This window comes from Mustelus asterias, chromosome 4 (assembly GCF_964213995.1).
Source record: "Mustelus asterias chromosome 4, sMusAst1.hap1.1, whole genome shotgun sequence".
NCBI classification, from domain to species: domain Eukaryota; kingdom Metazoa; phylum Chordata; class Chondrichthyes; order Carcharhiniformes; family Triakidae; genus Mustelus; species Mustelus asterias.
In genome coordinates this window covers 84,178,909-84,191,440 of record NC_135804.1, presented here as the reverse complement: position 1 = coordinate 84,191,440, position 12,532 = coordinate 84,178,909, and the positions used below count along the sequence as shown (strand labels likewise).

General features: G+C 42.6%; 1 protein-coding gene across 15 annotated transcripts in view; it reads right to left on the bottom strand.

Annotated features, from left to right (window-relative positions):
• The window catches only part of hdx (highly divergent homeobox), a 116,566-nt gene that overhangs the window by 40,337 nt on the left and 63,697 nt on the right, over positions 1-12,532 (bottom strand). The window lies entirely within an intron of this gene.

Below are 12,532 nucleotides of genomic sequence, written 5' to 3'. Positions count from 1 at the left end.
GTGTTTATTTGTCTTTTGTTTAATCAAATAAATAGTTTTTAATTGTTACATGACAGTTGGGCTGGTTATTCACTCTGGGGGTTTTACTCAATTCCTCACACCATTGCAAAACAAAATTATACACCACCACGAACCGGTGTTTCAAGCTGAGATGCCCTTGCAGATAACATCCTCATGGTCAATGACACCCCTCATATCCTGTGTGCTGAATTGTGCCCTTCCACCCATGGCCCTTCATAACTTCCATTTCTTTTGATTTGATTTTTGATTTGATTATTGTCACATACATTAACATACAGTGAAAAGTATTGTTTCTTGCGCGCTATACAGACAAAGCATAACGTTTATAGAGAAGGAAAGGAGAGAGTGCAGAATTAGTGTTACAGTCATAGCTAGGGTGTAGAGAAAGATCAACTTAATGCAAGTAAGTCCATTCAAAAGTCTGACAACAGCCGGGAAGAAGCTGTTCTCGAGTCGGTTGGTATGTGACCTCAGACTTTTGTATCATGTTCCCGAAGGAAGGTGGTGGAAGAGAGATTGTCTGGGGTACGTGGGGTCCTTAATTATGCTGGCTGCTTTGCCGAGGCAGTGGGAAGTGTAGACGAGTCAATGGATGGGAGGCTGGTTTGCGTGATGGATTGGGCTACATTCACGACCTTTCGTAGTTCTTGCGGTCTTGGGCAGAGCAGGAGCCATACCAAGCTGTGATATAACCAGAAAGAATGCTTTCTACGGTGCATCCGTAAAGGTTGGTGAGAGTCGTAGCTGACATGCCAAATTTCCTTAGTCTTCTGAGAAAGTAGAGGCGTTGGTGGGCTTTCTTAATCATAGTGTTGGCATGGGGGGACCAGGACAGGTTGTTGGTGATCTGGACACCCAAAAGCTTGAAGCTCTCGACTGTTTCTACTTCGTCCCTGTTGACGTAGACAGGGGCATGTTCTCCTTTATGCTTCCTGAAGTCGATGACAATCTCCTTCGTTTTGCTAACGTTGAGGGAGAGATTATTGTTGCCGCACCAGCTCACCAGATTCTCTATTTCATTCCTGTACTCTGTCTCGTCATTGTTTGAGATCCGATCCAACATGGTGGTGTTGTCAGCAAACTTGAAAATTGAATTGGAGGGGAATTTGGCCACACAGTCATAGATGTATAAGGAGTAGTAGGGGGCTGAGAACATAGCGGTGTGTTGAGGATGATCGTGGAAGAGGTGTTGGTGCCTATCCTTATTGATTGTGATCTCTGAGTTCGGAAGTTCAGGATCCAGTCGCAGAGGGAGATGCCGAGGCCCAGGCCACGGAGTTTGGAGATGACTTTCGTGGGAATAATAGTGTTGAAGGTTGAGCTGTAGTCAATAAATAGGAGTCTGACATAGGTGAACTTGTTATCTAGGTGTTCTAGGGTTGAGTGCAGGGCCAGGGAAATGGCATCTGCCGTGGACCTGTTGCAGCGGTAGGCAAACTGTAGAGGGTTCAGGTAGTCCGGGAGGCTGGAATTGATTCGTGCTATGACCAGCCTTTTGAAGCACTTCATAATGATGGATGTCAGAACCACCGGCCGATAGTCATTAAGGCACGCTGCTTGGTTTTTCTTAGGTACCGGGATGATGGTCATCTTCTTGAAGCAGATAGGTATCTCAGATTGTTGTAAAAAGAGGTTGAAGATGTCTGTGAATACCCCCGCCAGCTGATCTGCGCAGGATCTGAGTGCTCATCCGGTTACCCCGTCTGGACCAGTCACTTTCCGTGAGTTGACCTCTGAGAAGGCTGCTCGGACATCTGTAATGGTGACCCCAGGTACAGGTTCATCCAGGGTGGAGGGCATGCTCTCGCTGACCTCTTGCTCAAAACGGGCGTAGAATGCATTGAGCTCATTGGGGAGGGGTGCGTTGGAGCCGGCGATTTTACATGCCTTCATCCTGTAGCCTGTTATGTCTTGCAGACCTTGCCATAGTTGGCAGGGCTCGGTGTGGCTGGCCAGGGACTCTAGCTTGGTCCAGTACTGTCTTTTGGTATCTTTGATGGATCTCCTTAGATCGTATCTGACTTTCTTGTATAGGTCAATGTCGTCTGTCTTGAACGCCTCAGACCTGGACTTCAGCAAGCAGTGGATATCCCTGTTCATCCATGGTTTCCGGTTGAGGAACACACGGATTTGCTTCTTTGGCACACAGTCTTCTACACACTTACTAATGAAGTCAGTTAGTGTGGTGGCGTTCAGGCTGGTCGGAGAGTTTTTAAACACTGACCAGTCCACTGACTCCAAGCAGCCCCGTAGGAGATCATCCGATTCCTCAGACCAACATTGCATGACTTTCCTTGATGGATTCTCCTGCTTCAGTTTTTGCTTGTAAGCCGGGAGCAGGAGCACAGCCTTGTGGTCTGATTTGCCAAAGTGCGAGTGGCGATAGAACAGCAGGCATGTTTGATATTGATACAGGACTTCGATGCCCATTCACCCACAATACAGAATCTATGAGCCCAAAATAATACTGGGATGTAAGAAATCTTTTAAAAATAATACAAAACTTCCAATTTCACGAGTCGTATAAAAGTGCCAATCATCCAGACCCTTGAAAATATTAACAACGGAAAATGCAAGCACTTGAAACCTCTATCTTGTGTGAATGAAAATTGTGCAATTGAAAGAATAATTACAGAGCAACAACTGTCAACCTAGCAATGTTTTCCTGGGGCACAGCTCTTTCAACTTTCTAATGGAAGTCTAGGTTCTGATTGGCTGAGTGTACGGCTGTGGTGGGAGGAGTTTTTTTAAAGAAATTCGAAAGTAATGAATGACTTTTTCACATATTACAAAAGGATTCATTGTTTCTTTGTATCAGGGGTAAATGGGCATGGAAGCGTTATGGTATGCAATGTATGACGGACAATGGGGGTGGAAGGGGGCAGAACGTTTCATGGGGGTGGGTGGATATCATAAGTTGGGATGGCTGGGACAGAGTGAATGTGTAGGAGGCTGAGGGGTGAGGGCAAGAGCAGTGGTTTCCATCCTTTTATATATCATGGTACGCCTCTGTACTATAAATAAACTTTTGAGGCACAACTCTTAATTTTTCCAAATTGTCCTCTTTTGGTGATATTTTCAGGATGGCTTGCTGGACGTGGGTGGAAAATCCAGAGAGAATCAGGAAATGTGAGCTTCCATATCTTACTCTGCATGTGTGGATGCCAAAAATCTGATTTTCACCATAATAAATCTGAGCACTGATAGCTTCAGTTCTAGCTACCACAAAACCTGGAAAACAATACAATATAAATATAAACTGTATAAAGGGAACCTTAATTTTATTAGAAGCACAGTTCACAAATAATTCATCCAGTTCATACAAACTTTAATATTTTGAAATGGTCATCAACATAAACGTTGACTGTTTCTCTCCACAGATGCTGTCTGATTATCTGAGTTTTTCCAGCAATTTTTCTTATCAGATTTCCAACATTTTGCTTTTGTATCACGAAAATTTAAGAATGAGAAAAAAGTGGTAACATAATTTAAAAAAGAGAAAGCTGGAGTGCAGGACAGAAGTCTCAGCACAATGCTAATCTTCTATCTGGGCATTAGCTAAACATAACTATAGATAGTCATTGGCATGGTTTCACTATTGTGATTTTCAGAATCGCATATGCCATTTTTTACCTGTCTTTTGCGGTTCTCACAGGGTTTTTGCAGCCTTTTTTGAGTTTTTATGTTGTGCGGGCACATGGGTCCTTTGTCTTCAGCTCCAAGAGCTGTTGGTTATGTGCATGGGCCAGACCCACTTAAATTATCTAAACTGCGCATGTGCGGCTCTTTCCTGGTAGGCACATGCACAGGAGGCCCAAGATTCGTCAGATCTTGGAGATGTCAACCAGAGAGAAGGTTAGTTTTAGCTTAATTACATGCATTTTTAATCATTTTGAATCTTTTCTTATGTCACACTTGGGTCTTCATGGCATGTCTGCACATTGGTTGGGAACCACTGGGCTAGAGGGCTGTTCTTAATTTTGCTATCATTATTACAACTGGGATGAAGCCCCAGAGTCGTGAATCGGGCATTTAAACAGCCTGTCTCAGCACCTAGCAAACCCTGTGGTTCTTCCCGCCCACCTCCCCAATTTTCACCTTCATTGAGGATGAAGATTCAGCCCACTGATCTCTGATATTACAAAATACTGTTCAATGTAAATGCATGGAACAGTATTCATGATTAACATACTCCAGTTTCCCTAAAACTTGTGAAAGAAAACCATTAATTGCAAGGAAACCGCATTTTCTATTGCAGACCTAAAACTGTCCTGGGCTAAAAATCTTCACTTGCATAATTCTGCCTTAGAACAAACAAACTGATTTCCATAAATGTAAATCCATTTATTTGCTATTGGAAAGAAAGTGCAATACATTAAAAACAAACCCAAACTTTTGTAAAACGTATCTGTCAGACTGGTACTTGGTGATACCAGAGTGTTGTAGTAACTCACTAAGCCTCATCCATCCATAAAGATATCCTTTTATCTGTTTATCTTCTATCTCTCTCTCTCTATATATATATATATATATATATATATTATATATGGATTTCTGGAAAATTGTAGGCATTACTTGTTTAATAATGACATGTTTATAGCTAGTCATCAGGATGTCTGAAATTGCTCGGGAAGTTTCACAAATAAGGCTTTTACCTCAAAGCCAAACAGAATTTTGAAGGTTCTAAGGCTGTTTTATTTATGAAGCATGTATACAAGTCAGATGCAGAAGAAAGCAAAAGCAGGGGAAAATACAAAAAAAATGTTTTTTGGGAATTCAGAAACTTCTTTCTATCCTTTTCTCTGCTTATCTTCTCTCCTCACTACAATTTTATCATCACTTCGAATCCAGGTCCCATTACAGTTGTTCTTAATTCTTAGCACTGTATTGGGGGTACAAATTTAAACAGAATGTGTTCATATGCAGATTACCGAGGAAATATAACTGTTAAATAATGCCTCTGGAATTTTAATCGGGATTGGGATTGTTATATACCACAGAATCTATATATGGGATTTTGCATGCCTATTTTTCTGAATGAACCAAATAAGAGTGGTTCTGGAACCAGAGTGGTGCTAGTTAATACAATAAAAGGATCTGTTTGGTTTCTGTGAAGTCACTCCGGAAAGTCATAACTCTCTGGTTCTGGAATCTCAAGGGCTAAAGGGACGTAATAATCAGATGTTCAAAATTCTTGGGACTCTAAACTTTTAAATTATATAACTGGACATGCTTGGCATGGCTGAAATGCATCAGGTTACATTATTGCTCTATTTTGAATATATAAATTCAAATCCCTTTTTTTCTAAATTATCAATGGTAATGGAGCACAATAAAAGAACTTAGATCACCTGACTATGTTCACTTCACTTAAAACTGACCAATTCACTCTGCTCAAAAGAACCAAGCATTACTGCTCCTTTGATAGGTGTCTCAGGATGTGGGTAAACCAGGCATGCATCAAACCAAATGCATGTGAGGATATATTGGAATTAAAAAGTGGGCATGATCTTATAAACAAAATTCTAAGTACCGAACAAGGGAGAAAACGGCAGATAATCGCGCCGGTTTTTTTGGTGAGCTGTGAGTCGCAATCTTTTGGCACTTCATGCAAAAAAAGGGCCAGGATGTGATTCTCACCAGCAGGGGAGCCAGAGCTTGCTGGGGAAGCTGGCTGCTAAGTTCGTGGGGCGCCATTGTGCAGGCACCTCGATCTCTCAGTGCACTGGGAGATCTCCTGAACGCCCCCCCCCCCCACTCTCCTGGCCAATCGCCCCCTATGCCGGTCTATCCCCTCACCCCCTCCCTGACAGACATAGTCATCACCCCTTCCTCCCACCGATCGCCACCCCCCCCTGTGCAGAGTACTTTCCCTCCCTCCCTGATCAATCCCCCCCCCCCCCCTCCCATGCAGAGGTCTTCCGTCCCTTCCACCCCCACCCTGGCTCCACGCCACTTAGGCCCCACCCTGTCACAGTTATGGTGCCTGACGGGCACTTCCCCATAGGCACTGCCCAGTCATGCCCTTGACCACTCAGGGGTTTTCATGGCCTCCCAATGCCCCCAGCAAAACCATCACGTCTGGCCTTCTTTTTATCTTTTTATCTGCTTATCTTTTACCCCAGCTGTGATTCTCCCCATCGAGGAGCTTGACTGGCGAAGGGGTAAGTGTAAGTGAGCCCGAACGTTAAGAGTCCAGGACTCGCTAATGACATTTAAATTATGTCATAAATATTGAAATCGGTTTTGCAATCTTTCTGGGCGCAAAGCCGATTTGGCCGTCAAAACAGGATGAGTATGTTTGGGGAGGTGAGAAGCTGGGCACGTTTCTCGTTTTCATTTTCTCACTCAATCGTACTACCTCGCCTAAAGTCAGGCAGGATGAGGCTGTAAGATTGCCCAGTGTTTTTTTCAGCAATCACCAACTCTGCTAATGAGAGATATATTTTATCCATATGCCTGCAGATGTTAGCTTGAATTCTCATACTGCACAGGGTGAAAAAACTTAGATGAGGATAAATAAATCAATATACTTATGAGTCAGTTAAGTGTGCCACAAAGTTTTTCAAACAAACCTCAAAGTGAAGTATTTTCTTTTTTATTTCTAAGAATACACCTGTTTATCTGTTCACTGAAGTTGACCCCATATTTTGAAAGGGCATTATTTTGACACCAGGGGGTAGAAATTTATTTTATCCCATTTCCCAAATTAGCACTGTGGCCCAAGTGGAAGTCCTGAGACAGACTTGAAATTGGGCCTCATTTCAATAACTTAGGTGAGCTGTTGGCGCAGAATTTGATCATTGCAGATGCATTTCATGTCATCCAGCTTCCCAGTGGTGAGTTTCAGGTTAAGTCCCAGAGGTGGAAAGTGATGAGAGATGGCAATCACAGGTCTGTAGCAGCTCCACTCAGTGCTGTGGAGCTCAGGAACACACTCCTGCTCTTCCTGGTTCCACAACAACCATAAAAAAGGTAATTTATCTAAAAATTTTATTTAATTATTTATTAGTGTGACAAGTAGGCTTATATTAACACTGCAATTAAGTTACTGTGAAAATCCCCTAGTTGCCACTCTCCGGCACCTGTTCGGGTACACTGAGGGAGAATTTAGCATGGCCAATACACCTAACCAGTGTGTCTTTGGAGTGTGGGAGGAAACCGGAGCACCCGGAGGAAACCCATGCAGATACGGGGAGAATGTGCAGACTCCGCACAGACAGTGACCCAAGCAGGGAAACGAACCCGGGCCCCTGACGCTGTGAGTCTGCAGTGCTAACCACTGTGCCACCTTACCGCCCCTTGGTGGCATCCTTTCTTGGTGGTAATCACTTGCAATGTCACATCCACATCCAGAAAACAGTTACAATGATCCACTTCTGCCTACTAGTATCCAATTGTACAGTGTAAAATTAATAATGACAGATCGATTTTGTTTTTCATAAATCAATTTTCCATTTATTGTTCCCAAAAGTGAGCCAATGGTGCTTGTTTCCATCTTACATCAGCAGTGCATCTCTGGTTCCTGCTTTCCCTATGTGGAGGGTAGATGGCTAGACCATAGAATACCTACAGTGTAGAAAAATGCCAACTGACCCATTGAATCTGCACCAACTCAACCCCCCCGCCTCCCAGTTTTTACTGTCATAGAGGTTTACAGCATGTAAACAGGCCCTTCGGCCGAACTTGTTCATGCCGCCCTTTTTTTTAAAAACCCCTAAGCTAATCCCAATTGCCCGCATTTGGCCCATATCCCTCTATACCCATCGTACCCATGTAACTATCTAAATGCTTCTTAAAAGATAAAATTGTACCTGCCTCTACTACTACCTCTGGCAGTTTGTTCCAGACACTCACCACCCTGTGTGTGAAAAAATTGCCGCTCTGGACACTTTTGTATCTCTCCCCTCTCACCTTAAACCTATGCCCTCTAGTTTTAGACTCCCCTCCCTTTGGGAAAAGATATCGACTATCTAGTTGATCTATGCCCCTCATTATTTTATAGACCTCTATAAGATCACCCCTCAGCCTCCTACGCTCCAGAGAAAAAAGTCCCAGTCTATCCAGCCTCTCCTTATAACTCAAACCATCAAGTCCTGGTAGTATCCTAGTAAATCTTTTCTGCACTCTTTCTAGTTTAATAATATCCTTTCTATAATAGGGTGACCAGAATTGCACACAGTATTCCAAGTGTGGCCTTACCAATGTCTTGTACAACTTCAACAAGACAGTCCAACTCCTGTATTCAATGTTCTGACCGATGAAACCAAGCATGCTGAATGCCTTCTTCACCACTCTGTCCACCTGTGACTCCACTTTCAAGGAGCTATGAACATGTACCCTTAGATCTCTTTGTTCTGTAACTCTCCCCAACGCCCTACCATTAACTGAGTAAGTCCTGCCCTGGTTCAATCTACCAAAATGCATCACCTCGCATTTGTCTAAATTAAACTCCATCTGCCATTCGTCAGCCCACTGGCCCAATTGATCAAGATCCCGTTGCAGTTGGAGATAACTTTCTTCACTGTCCACTATGCCACCAATCTTAGTGTCATCTGCAAACTTACTAACCATGCCTCCTATATTCTCATCCAAATCATTAAATGACAAATAACAGTGGACCCAGCACTGATCCCTGAGGCACACTGCTGGTCACAGGCCTCCAGTTTGAAATACAACTCTCTACAACCACCCTCTGGCTTCTGTCAAGAAGCCAATTTTGTATCCATTTAGATACCTCACCCTGGATCCTGTGAGATTTAACATTATGCAACAACCTACCATGCGGTACCTTGTCAAAGGCCTTGCTAAAGTCCATGTAGACAACATCAACTTCACTGCCCTCATCTACCTTCTTGGTTACCCCTTCAAAAAACTCAATCAAATTTGTGAGACATGATTTTCCACTCACAAAGCCATGCTGACTGTCCCTAATCAGTCCTTGCATCTCTAAATGCCTGTAGATCCTGTCTCTCAAAATACCTTCCAACAATTTACCCACCACAGATGTGAGGCTAACTGGCCTGTAGTTCCCTGGCTTTTCCCTGCAGCCCCTTTTAAACAAAGGCTCAACATTTGCCACTCTCCAATCTTCAGGCACCTCACCCGTGACTATCGATGATTGAAATATCTCAGCTAGGGGACCCGCAATTTCCTCCCTAGCCTCCCACAATGTCCTGGGATACACTTCATCAGGTCCCGGGGATTTATCTACCTTGATGCACTTTAAGACTTCCAGCACCTCCTTCTCTATAATATGTACACTCCTCAAGACATCACTATTTATTTCTCCAAGTTCCCTAACATCCAGGCTTTTCTCAATAGTAAATACTGATGAAAAATATTCATTTAGGATCTCACCCATCTCTTGCGGATCCGCACATAGATAACCTTGTTGATCCTCAAGAGGCCCTACTCTCTCCCTTGTTACTCTTTTGCCCTTTATGTATTTGTAGAACCTCTTTGGATTCTCCTTTGCCTTATCTGCCAAAACAATCTCGTGTCTCCTTTTGCCCTCCTGATTTCTCTCTTAACTCTACTCCTACACCCCCTATACTCTTCAAGGGATTCACTTGATCCCAGCTGCCTATGCATGTCATGTGCCTCTTTCTTCTTCTTGACCAGGGCCTCAATATCCCGAGTCATCCAGGGTTCCCTACTTCTGCCAGCCTTCCCCTTCACTCTAAGAGGAATGTGTTTACCCTGAACCCTGGTTAACGCACTTTTGAAAGCATGCCACTTACCAGACGTCCCTTTGCCTTCCCACAGACTCCCCCAATTAACTTTTGAAAGTTCCTGCCTGATACCATCAAAATTGGTCTTGCCCTAATTTAGAATTTTAACTTTTGGGCCAGACCTATCATTCTCCAAAGCTATCTTAAAACCAATAGAATTATGGTCACTGATCCCAAAGTGATCCCTCATTAACACTTCTGTCACCTGCCCTTCCTTATTTCCCAAGAGGAGGTCATATTTTGCCCCCTCTCTGGTCGGCCATCCACATACTGAATGGGAAATTCCTCCTGAATACACTCAACAAATTTCTCTCCATCCAAGCCTCTAATACTATGGCTGTCCCAGTCAATGTTGGGAAAATTAAAATCTCTGACTTACCACCCTATTTTTTTTTGGAGCCATCTGTAATCTCCTTACATATTTGCTCCTCAATTTCCCGCTGACTATTTGGGGGCCTATAGTACAACCCTATCAAAGTGATATCCTCCTTCTTATTTCTCAGTTCTACCCATATAGACTCAGTGGCCAAACCCTTGGCTATATCCCCTTTCAATACGGCCGTGTTGCTTTCCTGAATCAAAAGTGCAACTCTCCCTCCTCTCTTTCCTCCTGTTCTATCTTTCCTATAGCATCTGTACCCTGGAACATTGAGCTGCCAGTCCTGTCCCTCCCTTAGCCATGTGTCAGTAATTGCTGAAACACTGCTGTTGATTAAGACATATGGTTAACAAAGAGCTAAGAAACTGGGATTAAAAAATAGTATAGAAGACCAATCTTCTCCAGAGATCAGCAGCAGAATGCCCACAGAAAATTATTTCTATCCAAAAAGTGGATTTAGTAGAACTTTCCAGCAGTTTCTTAGCTGTCACCATCAGTGATGGAGCAAAATACTCAGATTTGACAACGATTGATCAGATTTTTGGCAGATGTTACAAGCCAACATCTGGACATTTCTTCGATACATTTTGACATGCTTGGTCTTGCTTAAGCGTCGATTCGAAGAAACACCAGGTAGGAATCACATCCTAACAGATGAAGAGCATCAAAACTTTTAACTTGCTAAAAGTCCTTCAAATAATTCCTTTAAGCAGGCTTAGCTGTTATTGTATGGGAAAAGTAAAGAAAAATACAAAGACTTGCATTGGCATAGCAGCTTTCATGAACTCCATACCTCTCAAAGCATTCTACAGTCAATGAAATACTTTCTGAAGTGTAGTTTCTGTTATAATGTAGGAAGTGTGGGAGCTCATTTGCTGTTTGTGGGATCTCAGATGTCTTTAAGCGATGTTGATTGAAAGACAATTATTGGCCAGGATACTGGAGATATTTGCCCATTTGGATCATATGGCTACTTGAGAAAGCAGATAGGATCCTAGCTTAACATCTTACCTGAAAGATAGTACCCTCTGACAGGGAAGCACTCCCTCAGTACTTCACTGTAATGCCAACCTCGGTTTTTGTGTTCAAATTCCTGGAGTGGGACTTGAACTCGCACCTTTCTTACTCTTGAGGTGACAGCTACCAACTGAGCAATGGCTGACACGAAGTAGAATGTGAAAGCTCAACAAAAAATGATTAATTCATCAATCCTGCATTTCTAGCATAAAGTTGTTCTCAGGGCACAGAATGGAAATCTGGTCTTAAGTGTTAGCACACAATCTCTGGCTGATACTCCAAGGAAGCTGAACTCTCAAATGAGAGACTTGGATCAGAGAATCGACCCTAAAAAGTAAAAACGTTTTCTAGTATATTAAAATTCACAGTTTTGTTGGCCAAGTGTCTTAAGTCAGATGGAGCAAGCATGGATGGGTAGTGTTAGAATACAGATCAGCCATGATATTGAATGGCAAATAGCCTGGAGAGGGAGAACAGCCTACTCAAGTTCCTACTTTCACCTTCAGGATACAATGAAATACTAAAATTCTGGTTTGAAAAAGAGGCTTGCAGACAAAAATCACAATTACACCATTGCTTTCCAAAATACCTGCACTACAAATAACAAGTACAGGGTAACTCAAGATATGGTGGAGAATTATAACCTTATTGTCTTTAGAGATTTGAGTTTGTGTGATGTTTAAGTTTAACTCCACTCCTAAGTAACCTGCTGACTCTTGGTCATTCCAATATAGTAAAAAATAGATATTAGAGAATAAAAAGCAATAAGAATGATCCCAGATTGGTCTTCTATACTATTTTTTAATCCCAGTTTCTTAGCTCTTTGTTAACCATATGTCTTAATCAACAGCAGTGTTTCAGCAATTACTGAAACATGGCTAAGGGAGGGACAGGACTGGCAGCTCAATGTTCCAGGATACAGATGCTATAGGAAAGATAGAACAGGAGGTAAGAGAGGAGAGAGAGTTGCACTTTTGATTCGGGAAAGCATCACGGCCGTATTGAAAGGGGATATATGATGAGATATGAAGGTCAGTAAGGCTTCAAATTCCACTGGATAAGAATGTTTTTAAAGTAGGGAGGGCTTCACTGAAATGGATAGAATATTAAATGTTATAGATAAGTCCAGATTATTACTTCAAAGTAAGCAAGAAGGTAGAGAAGCAAAGCATAAACTTTCAAATATATCAGCAAGATCGTCTAAGAGCAATGAATGTGTGAAATAATGTTATGTAGGCAAGTTAGACAAATATAATGGGATTTATCAAAGTACACTTGGATACTTTGATGGGAGAGTTGGATGACAGAGATAAACTTCAATGGGCCAAGGGGGCTTTTCGTGTGCCTCCATGTTCTTGTGCAATTAGGCGTGAGTTTCATT